The sequence below is a fragment of the Mesoplodon mirus genome (assembly GCF_964341445.2).
Source record: "Mesoplodon mirus genome assembly, contig: HAP1_SCAFFOLD_893, whole genome shotgun sequence".
Taxonomy (NCBI): Eukaryota; Metazoa; Chordata; class Mammalia; order Artiodactyla; family Ziphiidae; genus Mesoplodon; species Mesoplodon mirus.
Genome location: NW_028295147.1, coordinates 42,334 through 67,468, shown reverse-complemented (window position 1 = coordinate 67,468; position 25,135 = coordinate 42,334). Strand labels below are relative to the sequence as shown.

General features: G+C 38.1%; 1 long non-coding RNA gene across 2 annotated transcripts in view; it reads left to right on the top strand.

Annotated features, from left to right (window-relative positions):
- The window catches only part of LOC309797685, a 117,552-nt gene that overhangs the window by 77,107 nt on the left and 15,310 nt on the right, over positions 1–25,135 (top strand). For both annotated transcript variants that reach the window (XR_014292776.1, XR_014292777.1), the window contains exon 3: positions 24,997–25,122. This is a non-coding gene — a long non-coding RNA (uncharacterized lncRNA). The remainder of the gene's footprint in view (positions 1–24,996; positions 25,123–25,135) is intronic.

The following is a 25,135-nucleotide window of genomic DNA, read 5'->3' as shown; positions in this document are numbered from 1 at the left end:
ATGAAATTAGCTTTTTATGTTGGACTCAGTTTGCTTATATTATATTTATCATCTGTTTTCCTGGGTAAGGTCACCTCTAATTTATCCTTTCTTATACTGTCCTTTCCTGTCTTGAAATGAAGAAAATATTAAAAAGTAGTTGAATAGTGTTCCCTCTTTCTATTCTCAAAGAGTTTGTGTACTACTGGAATTCTTCCTTTCTTTAGAACACACTAGTGAAAAATCTTGGATTTCAGCTTTCTTCATGGTGAGAATAGTGAGTGCTGATTCAGTGTCTGTAATATATAAATGTATGTATAAATTTCTATTTCTGTTTGAATCTATTTTGATATTATATTTTTCTAGGGGACTGTGATTTTTATAAAATTTAAAATTTATTTGAAAACACTTTGTTCATTTTTTCCTTTGTAAAGTCTGTAACATGTATGTGATATATGACCCTTTTACCTTTCTGATATTGGCTTCTTGTCCTTTCTATCTTTTTTTTTTTTTTTTGGTCTTGAGAAGACTCTCAAGTAGATAGCCATTTTTATTAGTATTTTCAAAGAGCCAAGTGTTAGCTTTTGAATTTATATTGTTTATTTTCTATGTCATTAATTTCTGCTCTTGCATTTATTATTTACTTCTTCCACTTTCTTTGGGTATGTCTCTTGAAGATAGCACATAGTTACATGTAATTTTATACAATCCGACACTTATTTTCTTTTCATTTGGAGCAGCCAATCAATTTGCATTAAATGTAGTTACTAATTTGGTTTAAATCTTCCTTTTTTAACTACTTGTCTAAATTCTTTCATATTTTTCTTTTTCTTCTGGAATCGTGAAATATTTATAGCAGTCTACTTTGACTCTATTAAGTTTGAAACTGTAAGCTCTGTTTTATTATTTAATGACAATTTCTGTCAGAATTTACTAAATATTTATAAAAATATTTTTATTTTTATAAATATTTTTATAACAAACCTTGCTGGGAACCTGTAAATCAATACTTGTAATCTGTGTCTCTCTCTCTCTCACACACACACACACACACACACACATATTTGAAAGGAAACTTATTAGAAATTAATTAAGTTTGCAACATAAGAATTAAATAGATTGTGCCATAGAAGAAGAGATAATTAATAAAACAAGTAGGACAAACAGAAAACAAACTGTAGAGGGTATCAATAATCTCCAACTTGTAGGAGGACTCACACTTCACACTATTTAAAACAATAGTGGTAGGACAGTAAAATGGCGTCACTCAATTGAAAACCATCTAAGCAGTTCCTCCAACAATTAAACATGAAATTACCATATGACCCAGCAATTCTACTCCTAGATGTATACCCAAGAGAAATGAAAACATATGTTCACACCAATTGAACAAGATTGTTTATAGCAACATTTTTCATAGTAGCAAACAAGTGGAAACAGCCAAACTGTCCATCAACTGATAAATGGATGAACAGAATTGGTATGTCCATACAATGAAATATTACTTCGCTATAAAAAGGAATGAAATACTGATGCATGCTATCACCTAGATGAACCTTCAAAATATTATGCTAAGTAAAAAAGTCAGTCACAAAAGACCTTATATTGTATGATTCTCTTTCTATGAAATGTCCAGAATAGTGAAATCTACAGAGACAGAAGATAGATTAGTGGTTGCTTAGAGCTTGTGGGAAGTAGGGTGGGAATACAGGGAGGTGATGCCTAAAGAATATTAGATTTGTTTTTTTAAGTGATAAAAATGTTCAAAATTGACTGTAATGATGGTTGCCCTTACATGTGAATATACTCAAAATCACTGAAATATATAAATAGGTGAATTCTATGGTATGTGAATTATATGTCAGTAAAAAATGGGATCTAAACTGACAATAGAGAGGATCAGTAAACTTCAATTTTGTTTCTTTGAAAATATAAAGAATGGTATTTTTTTATGTTCATAGAAGAGGAAGGCACAAACAAAACTATGAAAGAATAGGGGTTTTACTTACATATATTTGGAGTTTTACTAATTATAGGAATAAAGTAAAGAGTATCATGCCATTAATATGAAAATTTATAAAAACTTGAATTAAAAAATAAAATTAGCAAAATTGTCTTAAGAGGAAATAGAGAAACATAGTATACTAACAACTTTTACATGAATAGGATAGTCTGGTCAAATGTCTAGAAATCAGCAAACAAAAACACCAGGACCAGACATTTTAAAAGTGCTTTGCAAATCCTTCAGGGATCAAATTAACTTTTATCTTATATAAAATTTTTCAGAGAGTGAAACAAGAGGGTATACTCACTTTTTCAATAAACAATAGCCAAACCAAAATAAATAAATAAATAAAATATACAACACATCCATTTATAGAGATCAATAAAACTATTCCAAATAAAATATTAACACAAGATTAATTTATATGTACAGAAGCAAAAGCCAGTGGAAAATATATTTGAAAACAAAAAAAGAGGTGGAAAATGTCTGCATACAAAATACAAGAAAATCTGTAATCTCTGAACTTGCTGGATACAAGACTGACGTTCAAAAACCAATAAGAATTTAAAATATTAGCAACAACCAGTAAGAAAATGTACTACTATTAGTAAATACTATTCCATTAATACTTTTACTATTAAGTAAAAATATCATTCACAATAAAATAATAAATATCAGGTATTTGAGAATAACTATAATAATGTGAGTCAAATATTCATGGAGAAAATGATGCTTTCTGAAAGGATGTAAAAAATTAAATGGAACACTTTATAATATTCTTTGTAAAAATGAATCAATATCTTATACTTGACCATGCCACTAACTTGTGTATGCATTGCTATCACAATGAAAATTGCAATAGATATTTTCATAAGCCATGACAAGCTAAATCTAAAGTTTATATGGGAGAGAAGTGTATTAGGCAGAGTTCTCCAGAGAAACAGAAGCAGAGCCAATAGGAGATGTGTATGTGCAAAAAATCTGCAGGGCAGGGCAACAGGCTGGAGACCCAGGGAAGAGCTGATATTGCAGTGTGAGTCCAAAGGCAGTCTGCTGGCAGAATTCCCTCTTTCTGAGGGGACGTCAGTCTTTTTTCTATTAAGACTTTCAACTGATTGGGTGAAATGTTAATCTCATCTAAAAAAATTCTTCACACAAATATCATGAATAATGTTTGACCAAATGTCTGGTTACCGTGTCTTAGCCAAGGTGTCCATTACATATAAGTAGGGAGTTGAAAGTAGCCAAAAATTTTTGAAGAAGATATGAAAACATTAAGAAACATGAAGAAAGGGCAACCTATGCTACCTGATATAAACACTTAAAGTCATATTAATTAAAACAGTGTGGTACTGGCACAGCAAAGGTATAGACAAACAAAATTGAACAGAATATAGGGCCCAGGAACATAGATTGATTAAAAAAAAAAGACTAATGTGGTAACATTACAGATTTGTGGAGAAAGGATGAACCTTTTAATAAATGGTGTTGAGATTATTGGAAATTCATATGGACAAAGGGTTAGACCCCTATCTTAAAAAATGAGAAAATAAATTCCAGTTCAAATCAAAAATTAAATATGAAAGAAAAAACATGAATACTTTAAAAGCAAAATATGGATATAGCTTTATGAAATCAGGGTAGGGCAAGGTTTCTTAAAGACAACATTCAAACAATCACAAGGTATGAAGAAAAGCTGAACAGATTATATGACATTCATATTGAAACATTTCCACAGCAGTATAGACAAATGGACAAATAAAAACACAAAAGAATAAATCTGGGTGGCCACGAAACTTATAAAAGAAAGGTCAGCCTCTCTATCATTAAGGAAATTCTTATTTATCTACATTAGAAGCTAGGTACATTGGAATCTTAATGTAGTGCTGTTTATAATAAGGTGGATGTTACCTAAATTCCCTTCTTAAAGGTAATAAATAAATTATGGTTTGTTCTCAAAAGTAATATTATACAATAGGTAAATTGAATGAAATGTTTTTGTGTGTATTAACATGGGTGGATCATAATAACATAATGTGAATTTAAAAAATAAATTGCAGTTACAAAAAGAGTATGTAGGTTTACAAATATATGAACTGAAGGGATGGGTGTGTGTGTGTTTGTGTGTGTATGTGAGAGAGCGAGCGACAGTGTTTACATGAGTTTTTGTGTGTGTTAAATAAGAATATATATGTAGTCAGATATGGCAACATGAACATAGAATGTTCACATACCTTTTGGATAGAGATCTCTCTAATGATTGGGGATGATCTGAAGCGAAATGCAGGAATCAGATCTTTGGAAATACCCGTCAGGCTCCACGTGAAGTTTTGAAAAATTTACCACTTTAAGTAAACATTTTCTTCTCTGAGTCTGTTAAGATGTACTGCAAGTTCGATCTAATGAGCTGTATAGTAGAATGAACTTTTCAAAGTATGCTTGGTGAGGGATAGATTTCAGATCATTGATTGTTCCCCTAAAGACTAAGGCTATTTGGTGAGGAGGCTCCAAAACAAGGATTTTGTCGATATATAAATCTGTTTTCTTGAAGAGCTAATTCTTTGTAGTTATGACAGTATAATTTATTGAAGCTTTAATTTGTGTTTGTTTTCCCCAATAACTCTATTACCACCACTTCAAGATGGTAGTCAACATTTGCTGTTAATTACTTCAGGGGAGATTTGTGTTAGGGTGAAAAGCTGGTGTTTCCTGGAATTGACCGATTTTCCTTTGTTCTTTGAAAAGCACAAATACTTTGAAAGAATAATGTTAGGTGAGAGAGAGAGAGAGGAAACAGAGGAGAGCCATTGAGACTCCAAAGGAAGAGGGATAGATGTCCCCGAGGCTGGAGAGAGGGACATATCTTCATGTAGCAGAAAACTTTAAAGCCACCATGAAAGTTCAACAAGATGTATCTTTTGTTTAAGGCCCAAATACAGAGCCTCTACCACACTTTCTAGGGTTATTTTAAGCCTCTAGAATGTTCATGTGACCTAACGAAAGAAATGGATTCTTGAATGATGACAAATGGTAGAGTTTCTTCTTTGCCTGATGGGATGAGGGCTTACATTATTATTAAATTTGAAATAAAAGAAGTAAATGAGCCTCTTCTTTTTTTTTTTTTTTAAGATGTTGGGGGTAGGAGTTTAGTAATTTATTTATTTATTTTTGCTGTGTCAGGTCTTCGTTTCTGTGCAAGGGCTTTCTCTAGTTGTGGCAAGCGGGGGCCACTCTTCATCGTGGTGCGCGGGCCTCTCACTATCGCGGCCTCTCATTGCGGAGCACAGGCTCCAGATGCGCAGGCTCAGTAGTTGTGGCTCACGGGCCTAGTTGCTCCGCGGCATGTGGGATCCTCCCAGACCAGGGCTCGAATCCGTTTCCCCTGCATTAGTAGGCAGATTCTCAACCACTGCACCACCAGGGAAGCCCGAGCCTCTTCTTGACCAAACACTTGAAATTCACTTTAATGAGAATACCAATATGGTGTTGTAGAATAACAAAATCTCATGCAAGAAGGGAGCCTAGTGATCACTCCATCCAGCCTACCATTTTGTAAATAAGGAACCTGAAATTGATCAAATGTGAACAACTTGCCCGAACTTAATATTCTGGTAATTAATCAAGCTGCGATTCAAACTCAGGTCTTTTGATTCCAGGTCTAGTTTATTTTTCCCATTATATTATGCTTTGTTTAAATAGATACAATTTTTAAAGTACATGATACCTTTACTCACTGTGGGACAGTATTCCAACATGAAGGTTTTATTTCTATTTGCCTTTCCTTGAACCTAGGACAGTTGAGGAACACACACACACACACACACACTCAGTAAATCTTCATTGCTTGGACTATCAATCCATTGGTATTTTAGCGTTTCCTTCAGAGATATGATGCATCCTAAGAAGCTATATTTTCAAATAGCATAGTTCAGATAAATTATCTAAATGTGTGGGGGTTAGTTCCTGAAAATCTATTTCTCAGTTAATTGCTAGTTAATGTTTTTCTATTTTTACCACCTTAATCTGCTGTCCGTTACCTGGACTCTTAAAAAGGGCCTTCTAAAGTTTCTTCTTGAATCCTTGTTTACTTGTCTATAGGAAACTCCCCATAGACAATCTTTTTTTTTTTTTTTTTTTTTGTGGTACACGGGCCTCTCACTGCTGTGGCCTCTCCCGCTGCGGAGCACAGGCTCCGGACGCGCAGGCTCAGCAGCCATGGCTCACGGGCCCAGCCGCTCCGCGGCATGTGGGATCTTCCCAGACCGGGACACGAACACGTGTCCCCTGCATCGGCAGGCGGACTCTCAACCACTGTGCCACCAGGGAAGCCCTCCCCCCATAGATAATCTTTAAAAATTAAATTAGATCATTTTTCTCCCATGTTTAAGCCTCCAAACTCAACTCTGCATTGCACTATCCTATTGTAATTGAATAAAATCAATATTTCTCACCATTGACTAAAAAGCTTACATGATATGGCATCTCCGAAATACTCCTTTGTTTGGTCCGCTATGACAAAAATACCATAGACTGTCTTTTTCTGTCTTATATCACTTATATATGGAATCTAAAAAAGCCAAAGTCATAAAAGCAAAGAGTAGAATGGTGGTTTCCAGGGGCTGGGGGTGGGGAAATTGGAAAAATGTTGGTCAAATGATATAAACTTGCAACTGGTATTGATAGATAAATAAGCCCTGGAGATTTAATGCACAACATAGTGATTACAGTCAACAATACTGTACTGTAAACTTCAAAGTTGCTAAGAGACTAGATCATAATTATTCTCACCACAAAAAAAGAAATGATAATTGTGTGACATGATAGAGGTGTTAGCTAATGCTACTGGTGGTAATCATACTGCAATATACAAATGTACCAAACCAACAAGTGTACACCTTGCACTTACATAATGTTATATTTCAACTATATCTCAATAAAAAATACTATAGGCTGGGTGGCTTAAACACAAATATTTGTTTCTTATAATTCTGAAGTAGTATTTCCCCCAAATACTACTTCACTATTGAGTTGTAAGATCATCTTACATATCCTGGATGCCAGTCTATGTTATGTATATATCTATATCTATATCTATATCTATATCTCATGAATATTTTCTCCAATCTGTGGCTTGCCCTTTCATTTTCTAATGGTGTCTTTAAAAGTGCAGAAATTTAAAATTTTAATGTAGTTATAATTTTTTTTATAATTATCCAAATGCTATTTTAAAAATTCTGAGGTAACACGGTTTTAATTATAAATTGAAAAGCAGATAGTATAGGTATGTGATTTTGTATCTCACGCAGAATTTGGCAGTCTGGTAGCTTGTGAATATTTTCTGTTTGTACTATTATTGCATGTGTGAATTTATTTACAATAAATATACTTATGTGATACATAGAGAATATTTAAATTGTCACGATTTGCTATTTCCCCATAACATTTCTCCTCTCAATACTCTGAAGACTTGAAATGTTTACTTTCTTAATTGGTACAAGGCCTTTGTTGAGGTGGGGGGTGGACGGGAGAGAGATATAAAGAATGTAAAGAATACAAATAATAGCCCAGGCTATTCTCTATGAGGAAGAATGAAAGAGGGCAGAGGGGTAAGAAGGATAGGGAACAATAAAGGAAGGGTGAGGACAGGAGAGAAGAGGTAAAAGGAAAGAGCAGTCACTATCAGGAATGGGATTTAGGAAAGGGAGTGTGTAACAAATCGTTCGGAATCCTAGCTGTGTGCTGCCTCCATCTTTAAAACAAATCAACATGATCTTCAGTGCTTTCTGGAGGTTGGTTTCTGTTTGTGTGCATTATCATACTTAGGCTGTGATATATTTGACATCTTAAATTTTCATGGAGTTTATTTCCCACTCTTTGACATCTGTGTATCTTACTGACACAACTTGAGTACTCCCTACTTTTTCTCATGTCCAATCACCATAAACTCATCAATACAGTGGACTATCATAATGCTTTTGTGATATCCAGATGACTAATCTCCCTATGGACTATAATATTATAGACATCGGGAGACTTGGCATAGCACTCAAGTAAGACAGAGTTTGAGTGTACTTCTGTCTCTGTCAGATAGAAGTGAACTGCTCCATTACCTTTGCTGTTTGATGTGGAGACAACTATTCACCAGATGAATAGCTGTGTATCAGGAGTTAGAGATGTTTTGATTTGTTCCGGAAAAAAAGGCCCATAAAATCCAGCAGCTTTGATTAGAATTAGTACCTCATTATCTTATGATAATCAACAATCATTGTCCATGACTTATTTGCCTTTTTTACAGGCCAAACAGATTATTTAAATGGGGCAGGTGATGGAGATTCCCATCTGCATGGTTATTTTAGTCTCTGCCAATTCCCCAGATATGTGCTATTGCTATTTTTTGGTATCGTTTTCATGTAGGGACAGTTCCAGGAGCTTCCACTTGGCCCTTCCTATGTATTTTTTTCCAGTTGTGGCAAAATATGCATGACATAAAAGTGACCATCTTAACCATGTTTAGGTGTACCATTTAGTGGCATTAAGTACATTCACGTTGTTGTGCAACCATCATTACCATTCATCTCCAGGACTTTTTTCATCTTCCCAAACTGGAACTCTGTACCCATTAAACAACACCTCTCCATTCATCACTGCACCCAGACCCTGGCAATCACCATTCTATTATCTGTCTATATAAATTTGACTACTCTAGTACCTCATATGACTGGAATCACAGTATTTGTGTTTTCGGTTCTGGCTTATTTCATTTAGCATAATGTCTTCAAAGCTCATCCGTATCGTAGTGTGTGTCACAATTTTTTACCTTTGAAGGGTCATTAATATTCCATTGTATGTATATACTACATTTTGTTTATCCATTCCTCTGTTGATGGACATTTAGGTTGTTTCCATCTTTTGGCTATTGTGAATAATGCTGCTAAGAACGTGAAATTACAAACATCTGTTCAAGTCCCTGCTTTTAATTCCTTTGGATATATACTCTGAAGTAGAATACCTAGATCGTATGGTAGTTCTGTTTAATTTTTTGAGGAACTGCAATGTAGAAGGGTTCAGATTTCTACACATCCATGCGAATACTTGTTACTTATTATTGTTTTTAATAATAGCTATCCTAATGGATGTCAGGCAGTAACCGTTCTTAATAGCACTGACCTTGGTTGAGAGTTCTGTCATTTTCCAAGTATGTGTACTCCAAAAATACATTCAGATATGGGGAAATATAGTGTAGGTCACTGCACAAGATTTCTAGTGAGGTGAACTTGTGTCAAAATTCCAATTATCACATGGCTTCCATAAGCCCTATTATGACCTGAAGACCACAGTGATGTTTTGGAACCTCAGGTGTGTAAATTTATCTTAATAATCTCTGAAAAATTCTGAGTTTTCCACTTTTCTTTCTAAACATTCCCCCTGGAAAATTGTAAACCCCTTTGAGGTAGACCTGGAGGAAAAAAATGATCACACTCTATCCTTTTGACAGTGTTGCAGCAAAGTTCCTGAAGCTGTTGTAGCCACCTGATCTCTGGTTTAGGTCTGGGCGAGGCTGTAATTTTCATTGCTGGAAAATCAATGCAGGTTTCTGCTCATTGTGCTTGAATTTTATTTTCATTTATACAGTTCAAGCCTGCTCATCAATGTAATTCCCAGTGTAAATGTGATTAATCTGTTACTGCTGGAAGTCACTTTGGGTCAAAATACTGCCACTCTGCCCTGCTGACCTTTATGATAATTGCACTCACCTTGTTTCTCATATTAAATGCTACCACTTAACCTCTGCTACTTTGTAACCCAATGTTCCTGTTAAAAAGCACGGGGGGGCTTCCCTGGTGGCGCAGTGGTTGAGAGTCCGCCTGCCGATGCAGGGGACACGGGTTCGTGCCCCGGTCTGGTAAGATCCCACATGCCGCGGAGTGGCTGGGCCCATGAGTCATGGCCGCTGAGCCTGTGTGTCCGGAGCCTGTGCTCCGCAACGGGAGAGGCCACAACAGTGAGAAGCCCGCGTAATGCAAAAAAAAAAAAAAAAAAAGCACGGGGGCCATTTCATTGGTGCTATCTCGCATTGTCATCTTTAGCCCACAGAAGACAGATGCCACAGAGGTTTAAAAGGATGCTTGTATTTCTCTCATCAAAGAATGTCTTAATGTCTTGAAGAAGAATGTTATCGGTGACCTCTGAGGGGGCATAACTATGGGATAGTTGAGTGGGTTTTACATAATTAATCCACTCCAACATTCTCATTTTAAGTACATGGATTCCTTTGTCTACATTCTGTCAGATAAATTATGGCATCTTGCCCTCTTTGAATGTTGCTGACTATTGAATCTATGTTTCAGTCAGCCAAACAAGCCAACGATTAGAGCCAATTCCATCAGCTAGAGCTAATACTTTGAATCTCAGGTAACGTCTTTATAATGAATTCAACCCCTTGCAACTTTATATTCGATCTTTCTCAGTCTAACACTTATAAAATATATGCCAGGGCTTCCCTGGTGGCACAGTGGTTGAGAGTCCACCTGCCAATGCAGGGGACACGGATTCGTGCCCCGGTCCAGGAGGATCCCACATGCCGCGGAGCGGCTGGGCCCGTGAGCCATGGCCACTGAGCCTGCGCGTCCGGAGCCTGTGCTCCACAACGGGAGAGGCCTCAACAGTGAGAGGCCCGCGTACCGCAAAAAAACAAACAAAAAAAACCCCAAAAGGGCCTCCCTGGTGGCGCAGTGGTTGAGAGTCCGCCTGCCGATGCAGGGGATACGGGTTCGTGCCCCGGTCTGGGAGGATCCCATATGCCGCGGAGCGGCTGGGCCCGTGAGCCGTGGCCGCTGGGCCTGCGCATCCGGAGCCTGTGCTCCGCAACGGGAGAGGCCACAACAGTGAGAGGCCCGCATACAGCAAAAAAAAAGAAAGAAAAAAAAAAAAAAAAACCCAAAAAACATATGCCACACACACATTCTACAGGTTTCTGCTGATACACGTTAGCAGGTTATAGCATTTCTTTTGATGTATATGCTGACTCCTACCAGGGTGGACATTATACTTGCCTCCTGGGGCCTGGTGGAATCTGACTGTAGTTATTAGGATGCAGTAAGTGCTGATGTGGGTGGGTCTTGAGAAAAGTAGAAATTTCCTTGAATACTAACCTATTTAGATGAGGTCTTTAGAGATATGTTAAGTAAGGGAAGGTTAGTTTCCTCAAATGGGGAGGAAGAAGGGTGGCTTCCTTTGGCGAGGAAACCACAGGAAGATTTGGGTTAAAATTTTTCATATTAATCTGAGTCTGCCTACCTGCACTTATCCTAAATACTCAATATATCCTTATCTTAATACCCAACTCTTCCTGATCAACGTCCTGATATTAATGTGTGAGGCTTAGCACAGATGTACGTTGAACTTGCATTTTAATTCTGCAACCCACACTTTTAGATTTGAAACTTGATCCTCAGCCATGTCTGCTGTGTGGCTCTAAGACATGAGAAAATTTTAAGGCCCTCAGTGTGGCTCTCTGTGTCTTCCCATGCCTCGATCTGAGAGTTTAAACACCTAACACCTTTTAACATTAAGTGTAAACATTTTCATTTTGTAAGCTCTCTGGTGCTATAAGAAGCAGCTAATGGTCCCCATGGTTCTTGTAGGTATTACTGCTGTAATAGACAAAATCAGCTGCCGCTTGAGATGTAAAAGTATTGTCTTCAACTGGCAATATGTTCAAAGCAAATATTGCCAGTAATTTATTTATTGCTTCCACTACTCGGAAGAAGCACTTGTCTTTGCATTGGCAATGGAGTCACTATTACATTCAAGCTCAAAACCTTATTCCAGAGTCCCATCTTGAGCATCTTTTTCCTGGGATTACTCATGCAAGACAGGAAATCTGCTTCAGGAAGTTTAGAAAGTAGATTTTAATAAAAGGAGCTTGTTTCAAAAGTTATAAAAGCTGGAGTCCAATGAAATAGGAAGGCAACCTAGAGTTTGGAAAGACTGAATCCCCTAAGCAGAACTGGAATGAATGTAGAGACTGCTGGTGGGTGCTGGGAACATGGAGGGAGAAGCCCTTGAGCAGGAATTGGACGCATGAGGGAGACGAAGCCTCAGTTGTATGTACAACTCAAAGAAAGAGGGCATTCTGGGTTCTCCCCTATCCCCTTCCTCCAAACTCTCACCAGTCCTTCCTTTACTCAAAATTAATTGGAAGCTAGTTGTCAGTGAATCCTGGGAAACCGAGTTTTCAGGAGTCAGTCCTCTAAAATAAAAATCAGAGCTGGAAAAAGAGAAATAGTCTTTCAAAATTATTCACACAAATATGCCATCCCTTTACAATAACTTCTCACATTCCAGTTCACTTGTTCAAATACCCCACCACTATGATAGTACTTTGACGCAAGTCTGTTTACTCCCTTGCTTTCTCCTGATACTGCCTTTGTATCTCCCCTTACTCTCTTACATTCCAGTGTCCATTATCTAATAGTGTGTTTGTCCCTAGCCCTGTTCCAGTGTCTTTTAATTATGCTGGATCAACCCAAACCATTGCTTTCTCTTTTCTTGGTCTCCAGCTTTCAAAGTCTTCCCAAGTAAAGTGTATAATAGTTTAGATTGTTTCCTTTATAAATTCATGATCACTAACCTAAAAGGTCCTTTAATATTGCCCTTTAATTCTGCTACATTAATCTGGACCCATCATTTCCCACTCTTTACACTTTGTTCTCTCTTTCTGCACTATTCTTTTTTTTTTTTAATCTTTATTGGAGTATAATTGCGTTACAATGTTGTGTTAGTTTCTGCTGTATAACAAAGTGATTCAGCTATTGCACTATTCTTAAATGGCATGTCCCCACCATTTGCTATAATATCAGGAGATAATCTCTTTTAATTCACAGAAAAGAAAAGAAAAAACATTAGAACTTTCCTGTTAATTAACATAATAGAGTTACTACATCTGCTGCCATCTTTATCTCCTTTGGTAATTTAACAGAACAGAAGCTCTATTCCTACTAAACCCAATTCCCTTACTCCTGATTTGGATTGCATCACCTTGCACTCTCTAAGGATCCTTATTTTGTTCAATACCTTCTCTAATCTGGATCTTTTCCACTATCTTTCTTAAACATTCTAAAATCTTCCAAATTGGGAAAAATAATAAAGAAGAGTAAAGCAAAAAAGAAAAGCAAAACCAAACTCACCTTTCTCCACCTGACTTCTATTACTAATTACCACACTATCTCTTCTTCAAAGGCACAGTTTTTAAAATAATTCTTGAAAATGTTTTTCTATATCTTGGCAATTGTGAATAATGCTTCAATGAACATGAGAGTGCAATCTTTTTGAGATCCTGATTTCAGTTCTCTTATACATATATATACACACACACACACACATATATATACATATATATATATATATATATATATACATATATCCATTCAGAAGTGGGATTGCTAAATCATATGATAGTTCTATTTTTAATTTTTCGAGAAGCCTCCATACTGTTTTCCATAGTGACTCTATACCATTTTGTATTCCCACCAACAGTGTACAAGAGATCCAATTTCTCCATATTCTCCCCAGTACTTGTTACCTTTATATTTTTGAAACTAAGCATCCTAACAGGTGTGAGGTGATATCTCTTTGTGATTTTGATTTGCATTGCCCTGATGATGAGCGATGCTGAGTACCTTTTCATATACATTTTGGCCGTTCATATGTGTTCTTTGGAAAATGTATATTCAAGTTCTTTGCCCATTTCTTGATGGAGTTATTTGGTTTATTTGCTACTTAGTTGTGGGAATTCCTTATAAATTTTGGATATTTACCCCTTACCAGATCTATGATTTGCAAATATTTTCTCCCATTCCATTGGTTACCTTTCCATTCTGTTGGTTGTTTCCTTTGCTGTGCAGGAGCTTTTTATTTTGATGTAGTTCTACTTGTCTATTTTTGCTTCTGTGGTCTGTGCTTTTGGTGTCATAGCCAATAAATCATTGCCAAGATCAGTGTCAAGAAGCTTTTCCCAAAATGTTCATCAACAGATGAATGGTTCAAAGCATGTAGTATATATTTACAATGGAATATTTTCAACTTTAAAAGAAGAAGGGGGTTCTACCATTGTGGCAACAGGGATGAACCTGGAGGACAATACGCTAAGTAAATAAGCCAGTCACAGAAGGACAAATACTGCATAATTCCATTTATATGAGGTATCTAAAATAATCAGACTCATGGAAGCAGAGAATAGAATGTTGGTTGCCAGGCGCTGGGGAAAGGGAGAAATGGGGCGCTGTTGTTCAACAGGTATGAATTTTCAGTTATACAAGATGAATAAATTCGAGAAATCTGCTGTACAAATAGTGTCTGTAGTTAACAATAGTGTTAAGCACTTAAAATTAGTTAAGAGGGTCAATTTCATGTTAAGTGTTCTTACCACACACAGAAAAAATGGGACACAAGGAAGCTTTTGGAGGGGACAGATATGTCTATTACCTTGATTGTGTTAATTGTCTCATGGGTTTATGCATATGTCCAAACTCATCAAATAGTATACATTAAGCATGTGCCATTTTTTGTGCATCAGTTATACCTCCATAAAGCTGTTTAAAAATGTTTATCTATATTTGATATCTTCACTTTATGACTTCCTTCTCATGCTTCAACCCACTCCCAATAGAATCCATCTTTTATTACTCCAATAAAAAGGTACTTCATAAGCTATTTCCAAATCCATGGATGCGACGTGAAAATTTTATCTCCTAGTTACTTGACCTGTAAGTAGGATTTGCTTCTGTCTTTGAGACTTGATTTTCCTTGACCCAAAAACTCCTCTGGTTTTCTTCTAATCTCTGTGGCAGTTCATTCTCTATCTTCTTTGCAGGTACGTATCCTTCTCCTCAGACATTAAATGTTGAAATTCTTCAAAATTCAGTTTTAGGCCATTATGTCCTCTCACTCTGGAACTCATAATATGATTTCACAGAAACACACAGCTTCAGTTACCAACTCCATAAAGTTTGGACATTTGTGTACCTGAGACCTCTAATCTGAATTCTGTAAATCCAGTTGCCTAATTAACATCTAAATCTGTTCATTTAAAATATACATAAAACTAAATACTCATGGTCTCCCTAAACTGCCGAATCTCTCCTCCTTCATTTTCATTTGTCTTAGTGTATAGTGACACCATTCACCCAGTTGTATAAACCAGGCACCTAACAATAATCCTTGAGTTCAACCTCTCGCATCAGCCACTATATCCTATCCATTATCAATCTTATCCATTTTACCTCCTAGATACTTCCTTAATCTATCTAATGTCCTCTATCTACTCATCGTTGTAAGTGGTAAGTTAATGCATGAATATATATTTCCCTGATTGCTTTGTTTGGTACCTATAGTTTTTACGGCAGAAAAATTTATATTAAAAAAAATCCGTTCATCTTCCGTATATCTTCGCTTCTGTTCCTCCATCCTCCTGTCCCCATTTCAAGCAAGTATACCGGACTCCCTAGAAACCTCTTCCTCAGGAAATATGCCATTTCTAAGCCTCAAGGTGTGAAGGAGGAGATTACAAGGCAGTTGGAGGATTAAAAGCCAGTGAGTACAACAAGCACTGCCTGACACTACCTTGTTACTGGATAGAGCCTTGGAGCTGCACCAACTCATTAGAGGGATGTAGTTGAGAGAGATATAGGGAAGGCATGTAATAAGCATGAGGTATCTATCTCATCAAATATTTCAGCATCCCAAACATTATAGAGGAACATTTATAAGTGGGACATAAAGGTACAGGTGTCCCGGTCTCAGAAGACCAGAAGGACCTCCACAACACTTTCATGTTACAGGGTTTTTATACCACTTTGGTTGTATAAGGTACCTCTAATAATGGCTGAGTCTAAATTCTCTACTTGCTCAGTTATTTAAAGAATTAAATTCATTTAAATCAAGTAAAGAAACAGTAGGTTTATAGCAGCTCATAACTGCTTACTTTTTAAAAAAAATGTATTTATTTATTATTTTTGGCTCTGTGTTGGGTCTTCGTTGCTGCACGTGAGCTTTCTCTAGTTGCGGAGAGTGGGGGCTACTCTTTGTTGCAGTGTGCGGGCTTCTCATCACGGTGGCTTCTCGTTGCGGAACATGGGCTCTAGGTGCGCGGGCTTCAGTAGTTGTGGCGCATGGGCTCTAGAGCGCAGGCTCAATAGTTGTGGCACGCGGACTCTAGAGCGCAGGCTCAGTATTTGCAGCCCATGGGCTTAGTTGCTCCGCAGCATGTGGGATCTTCGGGAACCAGGGCTGGAACCCGTGTCCCCTGCATTGGCAGGTGGATTCTTAACCAGGGAAGCCCCTTAACTGCTTACTTTATGTAGAAAAGGTGTCACCAATATATGGCAAGAACTTTGCTTGTATAATTTACACTAACTGGTATAATACACCTTCTACAAGAAAACTGAACAAGAATGAACTAGGGAGCAAAACATTTTTATCCTTTGAGCCATTCTGTTTTTAAGGGTTCTTGTAAGCTCTGATGTTTTATCTCTGAGAGAAAGAAAAAAAATTTTTTTAATTGGAAATTTAGAGATTTTTTTTTAAAACTTAAAATGAAAGATCTTGGTAGTAATTGAGTGTATAGTATTGTGTCATATGTTTTATTATTCATTTTATAGAACTAATTGCCCATGTGTTCCTATAATAGGGGAGGAAAAAATAACGGTTTTAGTCCCAGTATAGATATTGCATGATAAAAGGAGAATGATGACCATCTCCATTTCCAAAGGGAGAACAGGAATTCAAAACATGCTATGCCATAAATCGTTTAATTCAGCATTTTAAAATATTTTGAGCATTTTGAACTCAATGTTTTGCAACTTCTAAAAAAGTATAATGTATATACATAAGTTCCACACATTTAAAATGAGTTGTTAAATTGTTAAGACCTGACTTCTTTCTCAAAATTAAGGTATGCTAGTCGGACCTGAGAATAGCCTCCAGAGGGCGACCAAATTTCATCCCTGCACACAACTGCATCAAAATTTAACATTGCTTCCAACAAAAGCAAGGACTTTCTAAAGTTAAAATTTGAAAAGCCAGTGATAATAGTTAATCCTTGAAAAAATACCATGACCCAAAGTCTGAATAGCTCTGCAAATATTGGTTGTTTCAGAAGGAGACCACCTCTAATTTGATGGTTTAGTAGAGCAAGGGCCTTTGAATCTAGACAAATCTCACAAAGCTACTAGATCAGCAAAACTTGTCATCAGTTCACGCATGCTCTGATTTTCCTGCTCACTGAAGTCTACCTCTTCTAAGCACCTTGTATTAGCAGGGTTTGGCTCTTGCATTTCCACAGACGTAAGGCCTTAAATTCAAGGGTCAGCTCTACAAATGGTTGATATATTACTTTGTAAACAGAGTTTCATCTATGGAATGGGATAAATATCTTCCTTATGTCTCATTGTTTTGTGAGTATTAAATTAGAGAAATATATGAAAACACTTGACACAATGACTGGTAGGTAAACTTACTTCCTGCCCATTTCTTTTGCCCTACCTTTTTTTCTCCTTAAATTGAGAAAGATAGGATCTTATTATGTCATTCACTTCAATGTTTTAGTGCTATATCACTCTTCCATTACTTTTCCCCAAAGTATATTTTTAAAAATCTCACAGAAATAAAGTAGTGATTAAGTTTAAATAATTGATATTTCTCAATCCCTAGACAGAAGTATATCTAATAAAAGTAGGTTTGTTAATCCTTGACTGATAATGACTAGAAAATAAAGAAGTATTTCTAATTGGGCAGTCCATCCAATTGGCTCTCACTGTGTACCAATGGATTATTTTTTTTCTACTTATTTCATCTTTATTAAAGCTGCAACACAGAGAACATTAGTTGAGTTTACTTTGTAACTGCCCTTTCTCATTATTCCTGACCTGTATCTAACTAGCAGACACTTACTTTTCATTCTTCTGAGAAAGTTCCTAAAGCATTGCTTTTCTTTATAAAATAACCTTCCTGAAGGTAATGCTAATTTTAACTACTGATCAAGATGGCCTTAATGTGTCCCTCCGTTTGGCTAAACTTCAGACAGGATTTTTCTTTACCATAGGCCCCTAACCTCCCTTTTCTGAAAACATTTACTTTAAGAAGCTTGAAATTATAAATTCTTTCTCTGCCCCTTTGAGATGTAAATTTTCTCCTAGTCACTTGATAATTTTCCAATCCAGAAATGTCTTTCTCAAGGACCTGGGAGTCAGCTCTTTGAAATATAACCTTCAAGAAAGGTATTGCCCCTACTTCCCAGTCTCTGTGGGGAGTATAGGAGCCTAACTTTGATAAGAGCCAAAGCAAACAGAGATGGTCTGATTATATTGACCAACCTCTTCCCCAGCATCCTCTACTATTTTTCCTACAGCTCATCCTGGCATCTAAAAACTTCCATGCCTTTTGTTTCAGCAGAACGGAGTTCAGTGTCTCTCCCTTATTACAGAATCATCTTGAGTAAAGTACTCCTTGCCTGTTTAACCATCTGGTGCAGTTTTTTTTTGACATCACTCCATCGCATACTCCAAACTGCCTACCACTTTCAGATTAATCTTATAAAACTTTGTATATGTGCTGCTGAAGTGAGCCCAATCTTTATAGAACTTTGAATCACTCCCTATTTCCTGTGGCATGAAGCCCACCATTCAAACTTCTCCACAGTCTTATACCTTCCAAACTCATTAGTGTTATCTTCCAATTCCTGAATTCTCTCCTCCAATAATATTAGTACATTTTCTTCCTAAACGTGGCTAACATTTCCCCATTTTGAGATTTCATGTGTCTTCTAATTTTTTTAATATTTGGAAATTTTATTATACTGTATTTGCCCATAACAAATAAAATAGAAATTGTTTCAAGTCTTGGCAAATAAATTTAATACAGGGTATTAAGAACACCAGTGATGAAACTTCTGAGAAGTAAAGAAGGGCCACCTAGATAATGGAGTGATTAGTAGGAACAGGAATTTACTTGTACCCTTATGCTGGAAAGGCAAAGTTAAGGAGAGGGTTGTAAAGGAGTCCAGGGCCAGGTTAAATGATCATCAATGTCAGACCATACCAGTTCTGTCTCATTGGAGTTGGAGCCGTGGAAGTTACACTGTTGCTGCTGGAGAATCTTCACAAAGTAGAGGAAGAAAGGGAGAAATCGCATAGCTTATCCCTAAACTCCCATATACCATCAGTTGCTTCTCTTTGGCTGCGCCTGATCAGAAGTAAGCTGCCTGTATGAGTCTGCTATCATGTGATAGAAAACAGATTCAAGAAGGAACAATGACTAAATTCAAGAAAAAGCAGTCCCAAACTAGTATTTTTGCTTGAATGTTGTGCAACAGTCTGTTTTCTGTATTTTTTCTAACTTTATTGAGATGTAATTGACATATAGCATTGTGTAAGTTTAAGGTGTACAACCTGTTGGTATGTTACATGTTGTGAAATGATTACCACAGCGGAGCTAGTTAACACACCTCCGTTACCTCGCATAAATACCATTTTTTTTGGTGAGAACATTTAAGATCTCTCTTAGCAACTTTCAAGTATATAATACAGTTCTGTTAACTGCAATCACCATGCTGTAGATTAGATTCCCGAAATTCATGTGCTAACTGGATATTTTACCCTTTGGTCAACATCTCCCCATTTCCCCCAACCCCTAGCAACAACCATTCTATTCTCTGTTTCTCTGGGTTTGGCTGTTTTAGAGTCTACAATTTAGTTACATCATACAGTATTTATTTTTCTCTCTCTGACTTATTTCACTCATCATAATGCCCCAAGGATCCATAAATGTTGTTGCAAGTGGCAGGATTTTCTTCTTTTTCATGGCTGAATAATATTCCATCTATGTACATACCACATCTTCTATATCCATTTATCCATGTATGGACACTTTGGTTGTTTCCATCTCTCGGCAATTGTGAATAATGCTGCAATGAACGTGCGAGTGCAGATATCTCTTTGAAATAGTGATTTCTTTTTCTTTGGATATATATATACCCAAAGCAGGATTGCTAATGTATGGTAGTTTTCTTTTTAATTTTTTGAGGAGACTCCATATTGTTTACCATAGCGGCTGTACCAATTTACATTCCCACCAACAGTGCACAAGGGTTTCCTTTTCTGCATCCTTGTCAACATTTGTTACCTCTTAGTCTCTTTGAGGTGATATCTCGTTGTAGTTTTGATTTGCATTTCCCTGGTGATTAGTGATGTAGAGCATCTTTTCATGAACCTGTTGGTGATCTGGATGTCTTCATTGGAAAATTTTTTATTCAGTTCTTCTGCCCAAGTTTTAATTGAATTGTTTGAAAATCTATATCTATCTATATCTATATATCTATATATAGATATAGATATAGTCATTGTATGAGTTCCTTATATATTTTGGATATTAACACCTTATCACGTACATGATTTGCAAATATTTTCTCCCATTCTGTAGCTTGCCCTTTCATTTTGTTGATTGTTTATTTTTCTGTGTAGAAGCTTTTTAGGTTGATGTAGTTATATAACAAGTTGTATAACCAGTTGTATATAACAAGTTATATAACAAGTTGTATTTCTCTTGGTGATTTTAAGATTCCCTTGTTATCTTTAACGTTGACATTTTAATTTTAATATTTCTTGGTATGGATCTCTTTAGGTTGATCTGCTTTGGAGCTCTCTGGGCTTCCTGTATCTGGATGTCTGTTTCTTTCCCCAGGTTAGGAAAAGTTTTCAGATATTATTTCTACAAATGTTTTCTGCCCCCTTTTCTCTTCTCCTTCTGGAGTTCCTATAAGGTGAATGTTATTCCATTTGATGTGCCATAAATCCCTTAAGCTATATTCATTATTTTCATTCTTTTTTCTTCCTTATTCTCTGATTGGATGAGTTCCTCTGACCTGTCTTTGAGTTCACCTATTCTTTCTTGTGCTTCATCTACTGTATTTCTAAGTTCAGTTATTGCATTCTCCAGTTCTGTGACTTCTATTTGGAACTTTCTTATATCTTCTATTTCTTCGTTGAAGTTCTCACTGTTTTCATCCATTTTCCTTCTGAGTTCAGTGAGCATTTTTATGACCATAATTTTGAACTCTTTATCAAGTAAATTACTTATGTTCATTTCATTAAGATTTTTTCCTGAGGTTTTATTTTGTTCTTTTTTTGGAGTATAGTCCTCCCTTTCTTCATTTTGCTTGACTCTCTGTGTTGGTTTCTATGCATTAAGTGAAATAGCCACATCTCCCAGTCTTGAAGAGCTGTGTGACAGATGAACCTTGTCATTTAACCCTGTCTACTCTTGGTTGCCTCTCAAACCTTTGTGATTGTCTAAGCAGTTTATTTTTAATAGACCTGGCACACCATCCCAGCAGTTGAGGGTGTGCCAAGACAAATGAGCAACCCAAAGTGGAGGATCTCAGGCAGCACCTAGAGTCAGGTTGATAGGAAGCCAGAAAACTTGGTAACAGCTTTTAAAGAATGCAAATGTATTTAGTCTTGTGAGATTGCAAGTGGAAGCCCTGCTGCGCCCCAGAAGCAAGCAATCTGAAGGTGTTCCCTGGGGAGCAGTCACAAGAAAACAGTGCTTCAGATAAGTGTACAAGCTCCATTCTGGGAGATACCAGTGAACTGTAGTAAGGCAGAGTGAGGGTGGAGAGATGGCACCCCCAGCGTACCTTCCCCGAGAGCACATCCGTAGCCTCTAGATGTGTGCTGAACCTGAAGCCTGCTCTTAAGTCTTGTCCCTACTAGCAAATAGGCCTTTTTCATGTAAAGGCTGGGGCTGTGTCTCAGTCTGATGTGTAGTGGTACATCCTGGGGGTGGTATCCTGCCAAGAACTGTCTCTCCAATTGTTACAGTCCCATGGGACCCAGAAAAGAAATCCCTCCTGGCCTCCAGAGCCAGGTGGTCAAGGAGCATCCCCTGAGTGGAGGCCACAAAAATGGGATCTCCTGTCTTGGAGATTCTGGCTCTCTGGAGCACATCAGAAGGAAAGTGTGAAGATGATGCTTACTGGCTGAGTGAGGTGGTGGGAAGAGTGCAAAGATGACACCATTTGAATAAAGGGAAAGAGGGAAAAGAAAAAAAGAAAAAGAAAAAAAAATATATATATAGCAAGACAGAGGAAGAGCAGGGAAGAAGGAGCCAGCTGGCTGGAGCACAAAGCTGTCACCTGCAGGAAAGGAAAAAGGGGAAAAAAGATGGCACCTTTCAGTTTTATCAAGGCAGAGAGAGAGCAGGAAGATGGCACCCGCCAGCCTCTGTCCCTGGGGAGTATTCCAGCAGGCCCCTGTTCCTCAGATTAATGCTTTAAAATTGGGAAGTGAGTCTCTTTCACCAAAAGTCAGAGTGCTTTTCAAAGGGCTGCTTCTACACTTGGCCCTGGGACAGGTGAGTCTGTGCACAGGCCCTTTAAGAGCTGTTCCTCAGTTCACCACAGCCCTGTGGGTCTCATGGGATGTGCCTTGTTGGTCTTCAAAGTCAGATGTTTTGAGGGTCTATCTCTCAGGTGCCAGCCTTAAAATTTGGAGTGCCCAATGTGGGGTCCATACCCTTCACCTCTCAGGAAGAAGCTCCAGGTTTTGAGTTCCTTCCTAATTGTGTGTCTCCACACCAAGGATGGGGTTTATGGCAAAATTGTGTCTCCGCCTTTCCTACCTGTTTTGATGTGGTTTCCCTCTGTTTTCCTGATGTGAAGGGGTTGCTCCACCATCTTTTAGTTTTCTTCAGAGGAAATTTTTCCATATGTAGCTGTAGCTTTGGTGTGTTTGTGGGAGGAGGTGGGTTCAGGATCTTCCTATGTTGCCATCTTGAACTGGAACCTATTTAATATGTTTTAAATTTTGGTTTTCAATCGTTCAGTTTGTTACTAGTATGTGGAAATATGATCAATGTTGTGTATTAATGTTTATGTATTGATTTTATATTCTGAGATCCTGCTAAAGCAAGTTATTATAATTTATTATGAGTCTACTTATACCTTCCTTGGAATTTTCTATGTAGACAATTATGTCATCTGTAAAGAATGACAGTTATATTTCTTCTTTTCTAATATGTATGCCTCTTTTTTCCTTTTCTTGCTATACTACACTAACTAGAATCTAAAGTACTAAGTTGAAAACTAAGATAAGAGTGGACATTCTAACCTTGTTTTTGAACTCAGGGAAAAGCATTCATTCTTTCACCATTTCATGTGATGTTAGAAGTAGGTTTTTTGTAGATGTTCTTTATTAGGTTGAGGTAGTGACCTTCTATTCCTAGTTTTCTGAGCATTTTTAATATGAATGGGTGTTGAATCTCGTTAAATGCCTGTTGTGTATTAATTGGTGTGACAGTATGTGTTTCTTCTTTAGACTCAATATGATAGATTACATTGATGATTTTTTACCATTGAACAAGGCTTGCATCCCTGGAATAAATTCCACTTGGTCATAGTCTATTACTCATGTGGATTCTGATGGTAGGTATTCTTGTGGATTTCTTCTAGTAGGGTAAATTATGGTTCCCCAAAAACGTCCGTGTTTAACCCCTCCTATGACAATATGTGAACGTCACCTTGTATGGAAAAATGGACTTTGCAGCTGTGACTAAGTAAAAAATCTTGAGATGAAGAGATTATCCTGAATTTTCTGGGTGGGCTATATATAAACACAAAGAGCTGTATAGGAGGGACACAGGAAGAGTCAGAGTTGGAGAGACCATGTGATGAGGGAAGCAGAGATTAAAGTGATGCACTTTGAAGATGGAAGAAGGGACTAATTCCAAGGAATGCAGGCAGCCTCTAGAAGACAGAAAGGGAAAGGAAACAGATTCTCCTGTAGGGCTTCAAAAGGAACAAGCCCTGAGACACCTTGCCTAATATCAGACTACTAAGCTGCAAAAACTTTCTTTCACAAAGGGTCAAGGAGGGCTGGGAGCACATATGTGCTGCCCACCTGGACAGAGGGGGACCTGTGAGGCTGACCTACGGATTCTGTGGAGGTGGAGAGACATGAGCCCCTTTCTTCTCCACGCTCTTTGCAGGGTCCAGCAGAGAGTCAGGCCACCTGTGGAAGCCTGCGGCCCCAGTTCTGCATGCTGGTGGTGTAGGGGTCGTGTTCAGGGAGTCTCTGTTGTCCTAACACCTGCCTGGGTCCTGGGGAAGGAATCAGAACTCAGAAGCAGGAGAAGAGCCTTTGGCCAGCAGGGAAGGGGGGGTGAGGCCCAGGGCAGGTCCATAAAAGATCAGAGCACCTCAGTGCTTTAGGAGGAAGGGGCTTCAGAGGTGGGCCAGCACAGGCTGTGACAGAGGCTAAGCAGACTGGGAGGGGAGGCACTTCCGGGAGACAGCAGGGGTCTACTCCCTGCCCCTCATTGTTTGCTCGTCTCACTCTAATGAGGGGGTCATTTCCCCTGCTCTGATGATTCGAAGCCTCTGCCGGCACCCACAGGACGGTGACTGAGGCCTCCACACTCCTCAGCATGGATCCCAGCTCCCACTCAGATCTGGGGCCACAGACACCTCTCCCACCCCCTGCTGCCCCTGTGAGCAAGCTGTTCTTGTGAAACGTGGTCATAGTTTGTTAGGAGGATCTGTTTTCTATGGGGATACAAACCAGTGTTGATACCAGTACACACACATGTCCAGCCATGGGTGCAAAGGGAAGGGACAGTAGTTCTGGGGTGTCTTTGCGGACCCGTAGGCCCCTAACGCCAGTCCCCACAGCCACAGCCAGATGGGTCCTCCTCCCTCAGTTGAACGAGATGCTGCTGCACAGAAATCCCACAAGTTCCACAAAGGGGCCCAACTGTCCTTTCCCTTATACACACCTTTAACGGGTGCCCCATGAATTTCCCCACACCCATTCCCCTTGTTGCATCCTCATTGGGATGAAGAGGTAGCTGCCTCCACCACTCTCCACATTGCAGTAATCCCAGTGGAACTAGAGGATGCTCCCGCTACGATGAGGCAGACAGTCCTGTCCCCATGGCCAAGACTTTTCGTCTCTGGTCAGGCCACCCACACAGGAAACCCTGGATGAGCGGAGGGTCATCCCAGCGCCGTCGTCTGGCCACATCAGGAAAGCAGAGAGAAGCTCCATAATGACAAGGGCCATCTCCAGGCTCCATCCTAGAAACTGGTGAGTGTCCAGA